Source organism: Octodon degus, unplaced genomic scaffold, assembly GCF_000260255.1.
Source record: "Octodon degus isolate 3935 unplaced genomic scaffold, OctDeg1.0 scaffold00002, whole genome shotgun sequence".
NCBI classification, from domain to species: domain Eukaryota; kingdom Metazoa; phylum Chordata; class Mammalia; order Rodentia; family Octodontidae; genus Octodon; species Octodon degus.
The window spans coordinates 10189805-10205642 of NW_004524578.1; the positions used below are offsets into that span (position 1 = coordinate 10189805).

At 40.7% G+C, this 15838-nt stretch overlaps 1 long non-coding RNA gene across 1 annotated transcript in view; it reads right to left on the reverse strand.

The window, feature by feature from the left end:
• The window catches only part of LOC111816208, a 25097-nt gene extending 9626 nt beyond the window's left edge, over nt 1–15471 (reverse strand). Inside the window, exons 1-3 of the long non-coding RNA XR_002820657.1 lie at nt 15292–15471; nt 8085–8091; nt 790–795 (exon numbers count right to left, since the gene is read on the reverse strand). This is a non-coding gene — a long non-coding RNA (uncharacterized LOC111816208). The remainder of the gene's footprint in view (nt 1–789; nt 796–8084; nt 8092–15291) is intronic.
• Nucleotides 15472–15838: the final 367 nt, after the last annotated feature.

The following is a 15838-nucleotide window of genomic DNA, read 5'->3' on the forward strand; positions in this document are numbered from 1 at the left end:
GAAGGGGAGAGGGAGACCCAGAGGGGCAAGGAGCGGAGAAGGGGAGAAGAGAAGGGAGAGAGGGGAGATGGGGAAGGGGAGGGGCGGGAGAAAGGGGAGGGAAGGGGAGATGGGGAGAGAGTGGGACAGAGATAGAGCCAAAGATGTGGCTGGGGTCAAGATATATCTATCAAAGGCACTTCTCCAGTGACCAACATTCTCTTTCTGGTTTCCACTTCCTGATAGTTCTTTAATTATGAATACATTAAGAGACCCACCTACTGATGAGGTTAGCAACCTCAAGGCATCCATCTTTGGGGGACATTTCCTATTTATACCATAGCAATGTCCTGTTGAAAGCCCCTTTCTGGAAGTCAGAGCACTTAAGATTCTATGTGTGCATTTCCCTCGACCTAGAGCACGTTTATAGCCCATGTTCACTGACACAAAACAGGCCAAATCTGTAAAGCACAGCCTGTAGCATACTCATTTAAAATTTTTTCTTTCATATTACATAACAGCCTACTTGAAAAGGGAGGTTGGCTTACCAATGCACAAAAAATATTTGTGTATTTTCTGGATGGCCTATCATGGTCAAATCCCCAGCATACCCAATAAAGACAGTTAATTAATGTATAAGTAAATAAGGACCTGAAGAAATGCAGTCTTGTAGATGCAGAAATTTTCATGCAGATGCAGAAAATTTCAACCTGAGTGACTGAGTAATTCACATCAGGGTCTAGCAGAAGCAACAGCTGTATGTAACTAGTCCATGTCCTGTAGCTTGATTTTCTTTCCTGGGCTATGTACCCACACCTGGTACCTCCTGCCCACTCCTCAGCTGTAGCTCCAGGTTTCTCGTTGGCTTGCACAAGGCTTCCCTATCTGCTCAGAGAATTAACTAGTAGTCATTTACACTTCAGTGTGATTCAGTAGCATATCTCTGAGCAGTAGGTATGTGTGCTAACACCTTGTTAATAATTCTTATATTCATGAAAGATATTGGTGCAGGTGTTTGTATTTTCTTCTAAACTGTATTGATTTTTGTATTAGGTTAGTGCTGACTCCATTTGGATGTCCATTTTCTAAGAGAAGATTTCATTCACAGAGTAACTGGTTGTCCTTTTGCTAACCTTGTATCCATGGCACTATTTCTACTTACAGAGCCATGTCACACAGAACACTCTGCTGTGTGTAAGCCACCGTGTGCTCTCAGCAGGGCAGATGTTATTACCCCTGCTCCTCTGTGAAAGAAGCTAAGATCTGCAGTGGTGGACGATCAGTTCAGAGCCCGGCTAGGAGCTGGATAAGTCAAAGCGAAACCACATGCCTCTGCCTGCAGATCATATTGTTTGGATCTTGCTGTTTTTCACCTGTTTTCACATAATGCTATTTCAGACAAAACAGGAAATATGTGAGAAAGCGAGGCATATTCTGTGAAAGACTGGAGATGAAAGAAGGCGGGAACTAGTATGCCCGGAGAAAGTACAATTTCTTATTGCTGTGGATCAGTGCTTCCAACGTGCTTCCCTGAAGACCCACAAGGTGGGGTGACCCCCATTCAGGAAACTCCTCAGACCACCCCATCCTCTAGCACCTGAAAGGACAAGTATTGGACAATTTGTGACCATCCCAGCTTAACAATGCATCACCAACTGCTTCTTGCACTGGCCAAAGGAAGCCTGGAGTCTGTGCAAAATGTCAGTGACCTCGGAAAGGATGCTTCACACAGTGTACACACACCAGGGCCCCAATGTACATGAGCTTTTCCACCCAGCTTGCTCTCTACCTCCTCCTTTGTGTGTGGATCTAGGCCTCATGGCCCTCATTAAGGCCTTGGTAGATTCCTGTGCAGCGCCTGGACAGCAGCTGTCTCCCCAGCCCTGGGTCCCTTCCTGAAACACATTTCTTTTTCACTCCATTCTTTCCCGGCTGCTATCCACATCATGAAAATGGAATGAACTAAAAAGCCCAAACACCTTCCTAATAAGCACTAATAGGGGCCTCTGCTAATGAGATCTGCAGAAACTTGGAAGGGGTCCTCAGAACAGACCCCTTTTCTCCGCTAACTGCTTCCCCCCAGGTGACAGTAAGCACAGGTACCTGGGGACACTCTGTATTCCAGGTGCCCTGGGTGTGATGAGTCCTACAGACAAAGCCACAGTGCCTTTTGTTATTGCAACAGGGTTTCCTAAAATTAGCTCTCATCTAAAGATGGAGAGAACCACTGAACCCTTCCTTTTTAACTTTGTGGAATTTGATGGCAACGTGCAAGGGCACATAATCTACACACCATGCAAAGGATGTTCTTTGAGATCTGGAGAGAACAGGAGTCAGGAATATATTTTCATGGAGATTGGATGAACCCCTAAGCTGACTTGGGGTGGAACACTCAACACGACCATTTCTTTATTCATCCATTCATCACAAACTCTCTTGCACTGTCTAAGGGACCAGGCCTGAGCTCTGCACTGAAGATAAAACAACCTCCTGCTCACAGTCCTGCCCGGACTACTTATAGGGCCCAGGTGGATACTGGCCACAATCACCAAATAGTATGACTTTTTAATTTACTATGCATTGTAAACCAGAAAACTAGAGCATATTACGGATGTGATAATGAGGATACTGTAGAAGCGAGGATGCTAGGAGGCTTTCTGGGAACCAGAGCACTTAAAGCTTAGACATGAAGAAGAAATAGGAAGTAGATGAGATGAAAAATGGGGGAGGAGCCAAAGAGATTAAACCCCTGATAGGCAAAAGAGCTCAGCAAATCAACAAAGCCTAACTCTACTACAATTTTTGTAGGGAAGAATAGAAAGCCAGTCACCTCTTTCAGTCCTCCACCAAGCCCGCTCCCATTGATCAAGCCAACATAAATGCTCAGACTGGCTGTGACGATAGACAGGAGGAGAAAGAACTGCAGGAAATCAGCATCTAGATGTTTGCTACTTACGTTCGGTTTATCTATTTCACGTATAATTTGCTTATTTTCTTCAAGATTTTTATTGCTTATGAAAAGAGCCATGGTACATCCTTTCAAAAAGCATTTTCACCGTGCATCAAGTGGACAGGTAGCTGCATTTTAGTTTTTACTTATTCTGTATAAAGCCCAGGCAGGGTGGACTCTTTTCTCAAAGACTGAGGTGTATTGTGGGCTGAGGCAGGACTTCTCAACACTCTCACTACTCACACGTGAGGCCTGGCAATTTCTGTAGGAGTCCCTCCTACGCACTGTAGGATATTCAACAGTGTCACCACTCCCTACCCACTAGATTCTGGTATCAGTCATCTCTAGACATTGCCAGATGTCTCCACTGTGGGACGGCAGCATTGCCCCTGACGCAAGCTGCTGGGTCAAGCTACATGTCAGGAACCAAGAGCAAGCATGACATTTACACAGACTACTAAAACTTCTCATTTTACTTGGACACTCTGATTTCGGTACTTCAGAATTGTCATCATTGTCTGAGCCAATGCAAGAAAGAAGAAAACTCTCTACACACAGATGCGCGTTATGTGTTGGTGTAAATTTGCTGGCAGATAAATGACTCCTTTCTCAGGGCTTCTACTTGGGCCTGGTAAAGTTTTCGTGGTTCATTTCATTTGCTGAAATGCAGGAGGAGGGAAACGCAAGAAGGGAAATCTAAAAGGCAAGAACATGCAATGGGTCCTGGAGACAGTGCAAAGCTATAATACCAAGTCAAACCAATGTGACTACGGATTACTGCAGTCCTGGATGAAGCTGCCGATAGTGAACATTGCATGTATTTATTTCTAGAAAGATTCTGCCTAGCTGCCTACCAATGGCTCCACTGATGACGGCCAAATGTGTTCGTAATTTCTCTCTTTAGCATGCATGTCTGTTCCAGTCATGTGAAAACTACAGAAGCATCCCTACCTCTGCCTGCAAATAAAATTTAATTCACTAACATAAAGTTTTATAGAATTAAATGCCATTAGGACCATATGAATTAATAAAATATTTTTGGAGAAAGCTTAGCAGTATATGTCAAAGGAAAGAATGTTCTTACCACTGGTTCAACGAGGCAGTTTCTGGGAATTTTCCTAAAGCAATAACTGCAGAAATATAAAACACCACCATCAGCAGCACTGTTATAATATTAGAGAACTGGAAACAACCTAAATGTCCTCCCTTGAGGGGTGCTTCAGTAAATATTTGTGCACATATACAAGGTCGTGGGGACTGCATTAAAAATACTAATATTCATGATATATTGAATGAGAACTGCAAGTTGCAAGAGAGCAAGCCTTGTGTCCTCTCATTCATAAAATATTGTTTGTAAATAGAAAGTTTATTTTTCAAAGTATTACCTATGATTCTCTCTGAGTAGCCGCAGTTTTGCTCGTTGGATCATTTGACATTTCTGCATTAACCCACTTTGTCTACATAGACAATTGTCAGTGGAGAAGAATAGAATGCCCAGTTGGCTGAAATTGCCAGCCCGTGCTGAAGGTAAACTGCTTTATAAACTATGTGGAGGCAACTTTAAGCACTAGCTTCCACCTCTTTGGGACAGCCGTGTCCGTTTCATACTTGGGGGGGCTAACACATGGCGTCTGGCCTAAAAATCTCAAATCCATGCTCGCTGCAATTTACATTCAACCTCCCGAAATATTGTTCTCATTGCAAACCCTGAAGCTACTTCCACCAAACAAATCATGTTCACTTCTACAGTCCAGGCCAGGACCTTTCTGAGCGTATTTTCTTCCAGCTCGTGGCACCGGTGTGATGGGGAGGAACAAACCTGCCTCACACCGAGGCCCTGGTACAGCCTGACCTGCGCACTGGCTCTGCCTAGTCAGCTGCTTGGCAGCCTTCCCAGCAGTCATTGCGTTCCAAGCACAACATCGATCACGGCTCCAGTCAGAAAGATGGCACTTACCTGATGGGTGGGCAGCAGCCAGCGCCTTCTCTTCCCATATGCTGGGGATTGTCAGGGGCTGTTCACGCCAAGACTGGCTACTTTCAGTGCCAGGAAAGAGGCCTTTTCCCCAAGTCTGCCAAAAAATAATATACAAATACAAATTGCAAAAGAACCAATTTTCACATATCAGATTTCATGTTGAGTTGTGTAACAAGCTAGGCAGAACAAAGAATTATGGACATTTTGCTGGCATCCAGACACTGAATATGGAAATGAAGAGCAGTTTTTATCTGTGAAATGAGAGGGAAAAAAAAAATCTCTGACCCACATAAACATTAGGCGGAGACCTAGCCCTGGGCAGAAATCCGTGGTAGAGGGGAGGAGGCCCAACGGTCCAGGGCAACAACGAGCTTTCAAACACCCACTCGGGGAGGAGCTGACATTCTCCTCACGTGAGACACTTTGGGGTGAAATCATGTAGGGTCCTGCTGAGTCTCTGTGTGCTCCTTGGGAGAACAAGCGATGCTGATATTCAAACAAATTATCTCATCAGATGCAGAAGACTAGTATGTTTTAATGAAATCACACCAAATGGGGAAATACTGAGGGCACCGGGAATCCCTGGAAAATACTTACCTGCTACCAATCAGACACTTCTGTGCAATTAAGACACAGGCTTGTGACTCTGAGGAGAGATGGCCAAACCAATTCAAAAGAAACCAAGGAAGCACAGTCTTTCCAAAACCAAATAGGGTCACAGCCTTGACCGAGCGTACAGGTTCTGGGAGGCAAAATCCCCTTAGCTAAGCTCAGACATGGGGTCAAACAGTTGGGAGGCTCTCCTACTAAGAGGACTGCAGAGAGAGAGACTATGTCACCCTCAGTTCTGAAAGACAAGAAAGGAGAAGGCAAGATGCAGAAGTGCCTTGAACAGAATCTTTCTTGGCCCAAGGGAAGCAGGGAAGATGCTGGGCTGGGGAGGGTGGGAGAGAGGGTGCAAGATCAGGTTCCGAGTCAGGGAGCTCATTGCAGAGCTCAGGAGCAAGTGCTTCTGGGCAGGACAGCTGTGGACACAGGCCTGACAGCCCCACAGGTGCAGCAGACAGCTACACTGACTTAGAGCACCTCCGCTAAAGCTTTCACAGGAGATGGCCGCTGGCAGCCACACTGGCTTTTAATAGGAAGATTTCTAAGTATGTCAGAGAGTGGAACTGTGCTTAACAATGTTTCTAATTGTTCCCATGATATGTTTATGGTCTCAGAATATACTTTGAATTTTTTTCTTTATCTAGGTCTTTCTTGGTTGTTTAGTTACAGTCATAGGAAGGCCAAAACAGAGGTATGGTAGAAGAGTACAAACTCAACTTTTTATTTCTAATCTGTTAAGGGAAACAAGTACTCTAAAACTTTTTTTTCTTGTTTTGTATAGATTAAAACCTAATAATTATAGTTAGCTTTCCCTGAAACCTCAGCAGCCACTAAGGAAATAAAGGAAAAGATACATGTTGTTAGGCACTGTGGTTGCCATGGTACTTGAATTTCAAGCCTAAGTTTGCAACTTGCTAGCTCAGTGTCTCTCTGCGCCTACATTTCCTCACCTATAAGCCAAGGAAATAATAAAACATTCAATAGACAAAATGTTTAGAGGAGCATTATCTATGGTTGAACCACACATTTTTTTGACTCTAAGTATATAGCGAGAGCATTTAAAGACAAAGTCAGAAGTATTATTACTCAGAACATACAATTTGTTTCAATAAGCTTCGGTCACTTCATGAGTAGGCACCTAACATCCATGATGTGTAGGAGGAGAGGCTTATTTGGGATTGTGTTTTTCAAAGCTGGAGCCCATGATAGGGCAGCTACAAGTCAGAAATACCATGGTAGAGGGTGCAAGGAAGAAGAGTGGCTCATCTTATGACAACCAGGAAGCAGAACCAAGGGGAGAGAAAGCCAGAGCCGGGGAAGCTTGGGCAGGGCACACCTTCAATGATGCGTCCCTGTCAACCCACTTTCTCCAACTGGACATGCCTCCTAATAGCCCTTGCAGCTCTGTACACATCAGTAGATTAATTGATTGATGAGAATACTTCCTTCATTGTGCATTTATTTCTCTCTACGCCCTACCTCTGAGTACTGCGGCATTGGAAACTGAGCCTTGCGTATATATCTCACTTAGTTTTCTCTTGTTGCTGGGACAAAATACTTGACACATGAAATGAAGGAAGGAAAGGTTTATTTAGCTCACCATTAGTGTAGGATTCAGTCCATACTCATCTGGCTCCAAAGAAGAGTGGCACATGGCAGAGGGCAGCATTCCATGGCAGTGAAAACAGCAAAGAGCAAAGGGAGGGGCAGTGGCTGCAGCTTCAAGCAAACCTCTCTCCCTCCCTTTATTGTAATGCAAACCACCCACCCCAGAGCATGTGATCAAGCCCATAATCACAGCAGCAGTCACACCCATAGTCCTGGCATTGGCTCACAGATTAATCACAAACTCTAGAAGCCACACAATGACTAAGTGAAGTTTTAGGGAGCAACTAGACATAAACCATAACAGTACATTAGTTTTTGGAGTATTTAAACCATAGCACCACAAATCAATAAATAAACATAATGATTAAAGAGTATGAACAGAATTCTCAGAAATATCTAAATAACTCATAAAAATAACTATGTAATAGTTCTAAGCATTAAAAACAATCACAAAATTGCTTTTACAACATAATCAGATTTTTTGCTATGAACTTTGTAAATGTTTAAGTTTCAAAATACTAAAGGTTACTAATAAGTTAGTAAACAAGCTATCCTTAATAGCAGTGGTGTGAACCAAAGTTATTTTGACTTTTTGAAGGACTATTTCCCAATGTTTCAAATTTAGGAACTATGAATATTCATTCACGTGCAATACTGTGTGGGATTAATCATAAATATTGGTGAAAGTGCATTCAAAAACTGTATTTATAGCATTATTGTTACATATCAAAAAGCAGAAAATAATCTAAAAATTTATCAGTAGAGACATATCTAATAAATTATGTGTAGGTTTTATATTGTAGATGACTGAGCTGTCTGTCACAGAGGCCCCAAAGAATGCCGAAAAAGTCATAGATTTTGAAAGCTGCTATTTCCTTTTCAAAATTTAGGTTTACAATTCATTGAGTCTATCAGATTTGGACACCTTTATTTTATGGATCTTAACCATTAATTCCTAACTAGCACACTAGCCATAAGGAATAAAATCACATTAATAAATTATCTAGTATGCAATGTATTGTTAATAAATGCCATTACCTTTAATGTATGGAGATGTATACTTATCCTAATAGAATTTCACAGAGTGAAAAATATGAGTATTCTTGCTTTGTTTTATTTTGTGATTTTGCTTTTGGCTGTAATAAAAACTCATGGTAGGTAACGTCAATAAAAAATGCAAATTAGAAGCTCTAATTACCAGTTTCCTAGAAAAATAATTTCAGAATAGAAGTAAATTCTTAACAGAAAGGATGGAATAATCTAAAAATTTTGAGTCCTGAGGCATGCTGTATTTGGAACACACTGCCTAAAGCACGGTTGGAGACATATTTCCAATGAGATCACTTTGAGAGGTGGAGTTTAAGGAAGGACAAGTAGGCAATGAGCAAATTAAAGGTCTCAACTCAAGAATGTGTTCCTCTCCAGGCACAGTGGTGCACACCTATAATAGCGCTGGGGAGACTGAGGCAGGAGGGTGGCTGTGAGTTTGAGGCTAGCCTGGGATACAAAGTGAATTCAAGGCCAGCCTGAACTGCATAGTGAGATCCTGTCTCAAAAGAAAACAAGGAAGACTGTTCCCTGTAAAACAGCAACCCAGACTCTCTCTCTCTCTTTCTCTCTCTCCTTTTGTCTCTCTGTCTCTGTCTCTGTCTGTCTATCTGTATGTCTGTCTGTCTGTCTGTCTCTCTCTCTCTCTCTCTCTTTCTCTCCTTTTGTCTCTCTGTCTCTCTCTGTCTCTGTCTCTGTCCCTCTCTGTCTCTCTCTCTGTCTCTCTCTGTCTCTCTCTGTCTCTCTCTGTCTCTCTCTCTCTCTCTTACTCTCTCTCTTACTCTCTCTCTCTCTCTTTTTCTCTGGCCCCTGCCCCCCATCATTCCATCCTCTCTCTCTGCCTCTCACCTCCTGCCTTGGGATACTGCATCAGAGGTCTTTCAGCAGATCTTGAGTCTTAGTCTTGGACTTCTCAGCTTTTAGAACTATAAGAAATGCACTTCTATTCTCTACAATTTATCTAGTCTCTGGCATTTTGTTACAGCAATACATATGGACTGAGACAGGAAGAAATAAAGAGCCCAGTCTGCAGTGATAGGCACCATGGGCTTCTCTTAACTGGCTACACTATGGGACCTTCGCTTTGGTTCATGAGGTCAATATGCTACACTAGCAACTTGTGTAGAAAGTGAGAAGGCATATCTCAAGTCCAAGATTAAACAGCCCTCTTTCAGCTTTCAGTCTGAAAACATACTGATAAATACACCCTTCCACTTCAGGAAAAGGGTGTTGAACTGTTAGAAAACCAGGGATCATGTCAATATCCTTAAGTCAGAAATAGTTCATATTAAGAAAATCATTTTTAGTTACTCAGCAGTTTTTTTGTAACTTGGAATCTTTTTCATTTTTCTCTTCATCTTTCCCTATCCCACCTGGCATGTTTATTCTCTACAATTTTATCTACTCATATTCAGTACATACCAAAGTATTCTCTGATTTATAAATAAGAAGGCAATTCTTCAAAGTGTGGGATTATCTTTTGGTAAAGTGAATTCCAGGTCACTTTTTAGGTCTTTAGGTTTTTATATGCAATCTAGTCACATTTCCTTTCCCTGCTTTGCTTGCTTAGCTTCCTAGAAGCTTGGGCACTATTTTGCTGGCACTGGCAGTTTTAAGGTATGGATTCTTAAAGGCTATTTACAAGATGCCAAGGGTTGTCAAATCTGGAACACGTGTTTTTTATCCCACAGTCCTTCTTTGACCGCGGAAATACTCTGCAGGTTATCAGATCTGTTTGCTGATAGTTAGCATCTTTCTCCCTTTTCCCTTACCCAGTAGAGGTTTTGGGTGAGATGAATTTTAATGTTTCTTCTTGATAACACTGACAAAAATAATATCTTTTAAAAATTTAAAGAGAGGAAATGGGAGCTTCACATTTCAGTGCAAAGAGAGCTCATTTCATTTGCTTAAACACTTCACAATTACTTTCCTGCCAAAGAAATTCAGCTTTTTATTCTTAAAAAAGAGCACTCCATGGATGCTCTAAACACTGAGCAGAACTAATGAAAACATGGTTACAGCTGTCCTGAATTTGTCAATACTTACTTTGCTTAAGATGTCATAATGGTACTCTGGACTGCTTCAGGATTCTCTGCCTCATAAAATGGTAATATTTTTCCAAATAAACCAGATATTAAGCTAGCTGTCTGTCTTAGGGAATCTATACTGCAGAGACAGTAAAAGTGAGTAAAGATTAAGGACAGAGGAGATCTTTCTTGTAGTCTTTTAATTTTTTTAAAATTTTGTTTGCACACGTTTACAGTTCACGTGGCTTGCAATGGTCTTGGGAAATGGTTGCCTATACACACTGCAGCTTGTTTCTATTTCTTTGAATTCCCCTTTGCTTCCCTTCTTTCCTCTCCTTCCTCCTCCAGCACCCCTGTCCCATTTGTCATTCCTATTGATATAACCATAGCTCATGTTCTAGCCTATAGTCATTACATTACTTAAGGTTATTAGGTTCCTGTCCAAGGCATATCTTCACTTTTCTTACTTCCAAATCATAGTGTTTCTGATTAATTTCAGTTTTTGGTTTTTACCTGGGAAAGAACAAAAGACATGTCATGCCATTAGGATTTTTTTTTTTATTCTGATTTCTTCAAAGCCCTCAAAACTTACTTCTGTGTCTTTTCTACAAATCATCCAGGACTGTACTTTCCAACTGGGGCGACCCATAGGTGTGACCCCTCTAGTGATGAAGACAGTGCTTCCGAAAAACCCAGTGTCCGAGGCCCCACACGCACATGCCTATGTGTGCTGACCCCTCTGCCCATCCTCTCATAGGGCATCGCCTCTCATCTCTGACTTCACACCCTCTGCAACCGAGACATGTTTGTCACTACTGTTAAAGGTCATTCATTCTTTCCCTTGGTTCTTATAGATTTGAAAGGCAGACCTCTCTGATTTCTCTCTCATTTTAGGCCAATAAATGCTAGCAACAAATCTGAATATTCCCTCTAGCGTTTTGAAGCCAAGGAGTCTCCTCATCCTCTTAGTCTTTTTGTACTATGATAAAAATCTGTGTGCTGTGCTGACAGCTCTCTGCCTTGCACAGCCAGAGTACTTGACCTAAGGATGTTAGATGATGCCAACATCTTTTCTATCCCCTCCAGGTCAGATGACCGCTGCACCCACTGGCCAGGACCCAGTTTCTTTGCTCCATTGTCTTTTGGAAAACTGCAACTGACAGCAAAGAAACCGAAGTGCAGCCCAATAGTACAGGAAGATGCTGCAGTTTTCACAGCAGTTATCAAGTGCTGTCCACACAATGACTCCACACCTGGGAGGATTTCTTGATGGAGAACAACTGGAGCACTTTATCAAGTCTATTCTGTGGCCTCTTGTAGTCTGACTACACTGTACCTCCTCCTCCTGCTCCAAGCATAAATCGTAACAGAGAAAGATGCTGCTGTTCTGAATTACAATAAGATTTATAAATCCATTGAAGACACAAAATTGAAATAGACAGCTAGGATGACAAGGCATAAATATGTGATTTATAAAACTAAAGCATTCCAATGCTAAATATCTTAGTTTTTAAATATAAGTTATGAATTTTCAGTATGGGCTTCCAAAGATTGCAAGGTAGCTTCTATAGAAAGATCCGCCACTATTTTTTACTATGCAGTGCATTGGGTAGAGGACTCCCCAAGGAAAGCAAAGTCCAAGATGATCTAGTTCCTTACATCAAACAGCATGGGATTTCACACAGCCGCAGCACACTCTCCTGTATTGTCTAAATCATCTGCAAATTATGTATCATCTGTAGGGTGCTGAGTTGTTATATAAATCATAGACTATTGTATTGTTTAGGAAGTGGTGTCCAGTAAAACAGTGTGTACACCTTCAGATCAGATGCAGTTTGTTTTCAAATAGTTTCTGGCCTTGTTTGGTTGGCCTATCGGACGGAGAACTTGCAGTGCTGAGGGCTAGTACTAGCTATGGCAGTGGGAAAGAAACCGCTGGGATGGAATTGTCACTCATTACCTGAGGGGCATATTCATTTGCTCCTCAGCAGTTGAATACTATGTGGCTGATTGGCGTTTTTTTTTATTTTATTTCTTTTTCTCTTTGGTTTTCTAAGATGTACATGAAATTCCCAATTAACCACAACACAATTCAACCTCCAATGCTTTGCCTTTAATGGCCTATAGCATATGAGTTTGACAAATATTTGTTCAAATTAAATTAATTTAATATGGAGGATCAGCTGTATTTGATAAAATAATATACATGGAAAGAGACAAAGAGACAAAAGCAAAAATGTTTCCACCCCATGGATTAATATTTTTACCATAAATAAGAACCAAGTAAGAGTCTGGTTTTCTCAGGAGTGAAGCAAAATGTGTGACACAGTAATTTACATAGTTCTCACCAATGGAATGAAAAAAGCACACTACAATCCTTAGGGAAACAAAGATTTTCCTGGCAAGAAAGTCTCAAAGAAATTTCTCACTTCAAACCTGCTATAAATAAAGAGGAGCATTTTTCCTCCTCAACTGGAAATCGTCCCATCATAAAATCTGGGCTTTCTAATGAAATGTTATCCTCTTAGCAGAAGAAAACCAAAATGAAGTAAGAATTATGAAGTTAAATGTAGAGATCTTTTTCTTAAACAATTATTATAGCTATTAAATGTAATTTTCACTGTTATTGTATTTAATATCAGTTTGAAATTAAGATAAAAAGATAGGACAAAGAAAATAGATGCTTTTAAAATCATTTAACCAAACAAAATAGGGCACTGGCGTAGCATCTAGCTCCACAAGTTGGATGAAATTCATGCTCGAAGGGGCCAGGGAGATGGCTCAGAAGAATAAGCGCTTCCTGGCAAGCTCAAGGGCCTGAGTTCAATCCCTGGTTCCACAAAAAAAAAAAAAAAAAGGTAATTCATGCTCAATAATTGCGTGAATTGGATTGGCCAAGTGCAGTGTGAAAAATGGCCTAAAAGGAGTCCCTACTAATGAATCACGAGGTGTCTTACATTAAAATAATTTTGGATAATTCTGAAACAACAAAAATGTGAGTAAGGGCAGCTAGAAGTGGAAATGGTAGCTATGGGAGTTTGGACCTAGCATTTTGAATCTCTACAAACAATTCTCAGATCTGTATTGATGACAAGAAATTAATCTATGAACCAAGGACTTGAGAATGCTTGAGATTACGCTTTTCAGCATGCAACTAGGACTTTTGTTTTCATTCTGGAAGCAAAACAGCAAGTGGTGTCATCCCAGCTTCCTCTTACAGTGTCTGAATATCTAGGTGACACCCTGAGATACTCTTCAAGAACTTGGAGGAGATGGAGGGTGGTGAGCGATGACTCGTGGAGTGAGCACGGCTGGAGACAGGAGGTGATGGCCAGGGGTCCTGCACATTCCAAGGTTTGGGTTCACTAGATCATAGCATAGCATTTGCTCATTTCACAGATTAGTGCTTAGGAGAGCTTGCCAGGCTGTAGAAAGGCTCCTCAAAAGACTGCTAGCAACCAAAGTATAGGGTCAGAAGACTGAGGGGCAGCACTAGGATTGAAGGGCCAACACCGGGAATCAGAGTCCACAGGGTAGCTAAGGCCATGCTGGAAGCTGAAGAACCTGTGCAGGAGGTGGACAGAGGAGGGCCAGGGCCAAGACGAGGACCTGAGCTACTCTGAGGAAAATCAGTTGCAGTCCTCCCCTCCTGTTCTCCTTCACCCCGTTCTGATCACCATCTTCCCTCAGCATCTTCCCTCAGGTCTGCCACCACAGGACCCTGCTGCCTCATCACTTCAATTGGACGTTTCCACTCAAATGGACAATTAATTAACCACTGCAATAACCCTTGGATTCTTGGTCTTCCATGTTTTGCTTACTATTTTTGTTTTGGTCTGCATGAGAAATACCAATCTTGGTTTCTCTGTGTGTCTTTTATGAGATTTAGACACTTGCTGCCAAAATGAATTATTCGGAAAATTTCCTTTTTTGTCTCTTTTTACAGTTGATTTTTATTTATTTATGTATTTATTTATTTTTTGGTGGAACATGGGATTGAACTCAGGCCCTTGCACTTGCCAGGCAAGTGCTTATTCTACTGAGCCATCTCCCCACCCCCCACAGTTCATCTTTAAATCAATATTGTTTGATATAAGAAATAAATATTTCTAGTCTTTTGTTTCCATTTTCATGCAATATCTTTTCCTTTTTTCCACAATTTTATCGAGAAACAAATAGCAATGAGACAGTTTCCAACCAAATTGGTAGGACAGTTTCAATAATTACACATTGCATGCATTCTTCCTACCGGTTAATTGCTGTAAAAGATGTGGACGTGGTATCCTACTTACAAACACTATTAGAACAAATCCCTCTATTCAGTAAGAGAATGTAACTATATATCTATCCTAACCATTTTGAATACACAGATACAAAATGGACATTCATCTGTATCCCCTTTTATTGTTTAGTTCCGTTATTTGAATATTATAGGTGTGTAAACTCAGCAAAATATTCTAAAAAAGTCCAGTAGTCCATAATAGTATTGGGTCTTCCACTTCACTGGCAATGTCAGAAATTGTTGATCTGAGTTGTAGGGACAGCTCAACATAACAGCATGGCTTTACTTCTTATACTTTGTTTTTATACTTTTCTGCTGAGTGGTTAAGACCAAGATGAAGCAGGACCTATGCAACAAGAGTTGTAGCTTTTGGGTCTGATAAGGTCAGTGAAATCCACTCAGGATTTATCCTGAGATCCTCTTTTTTGATCTTCTGAAACAATTCACAGTGCTACTCTTTAGTTTTGGAAGACGTGGTAGAGTTCCCAGAGAAGCTGTCTCAACCTGGTGCTTTTTATGCATTGTGCCCCAAACAGAATTTTCTAACCTTTCCATAGACAGAAATTGACCTTTTCAAGATTTCAATGTATAATTGAATCAATGCCGTTGAATAATTTTTCCATGGGAAATTATTCCTTTATTGAGATTTTGAAATTTATATAGAAATCTGCAAGGTGTCTTCCTATGGTTTGTAACTTATTTTTTTTTTCTTTCATTTTTGGTGTTTATTTTCTCCTTATTGATTAATTTTATTGAGAAAGAAATAGCAATGAGAGAGTTTCAGAACAGGTTAGTAAGGTTGATTCTCTACAAAAAACCAAGCTCCATTTGACTTAACTGAAGGTGAATCAGAACTAGTCTCAGGTTTTAATGTTGAATATGCTGCAGGAATATTCGCACTATTTTTTATAGCGGAATATATAAATATTTTAATAATAAGTACCCTAAGAACAATCATCTTTCTCAAATCTATACCAATCATCATAATTCCAGAAATACATTTAATAAATTTTATAATTAAAACACTAGCTCTAACAGCCCTATTTCTATGAATTCGAGCTTCATACCCATGATTCCTATATGACCAACTAATACATCTACTATGAAAAAATTTCCTACCATTGAAATTTGCCCTATGTATGACACATTTCAATACCTATCTTTATATGCAGCATTCCGCCTCAAGCAACCTAGAAATAATTAACACATTGCATATTATCTTTGTGGTAATTATACAGAGTACAAAATGCAGACATGATATCTTGCCTGACCAGTATTAGTACAAATCTTTCTTCTCATTGAACTAAGAGAAAGTAACTATATATCTTATTTTTGTTCTGTATGCCTTTATTAATATT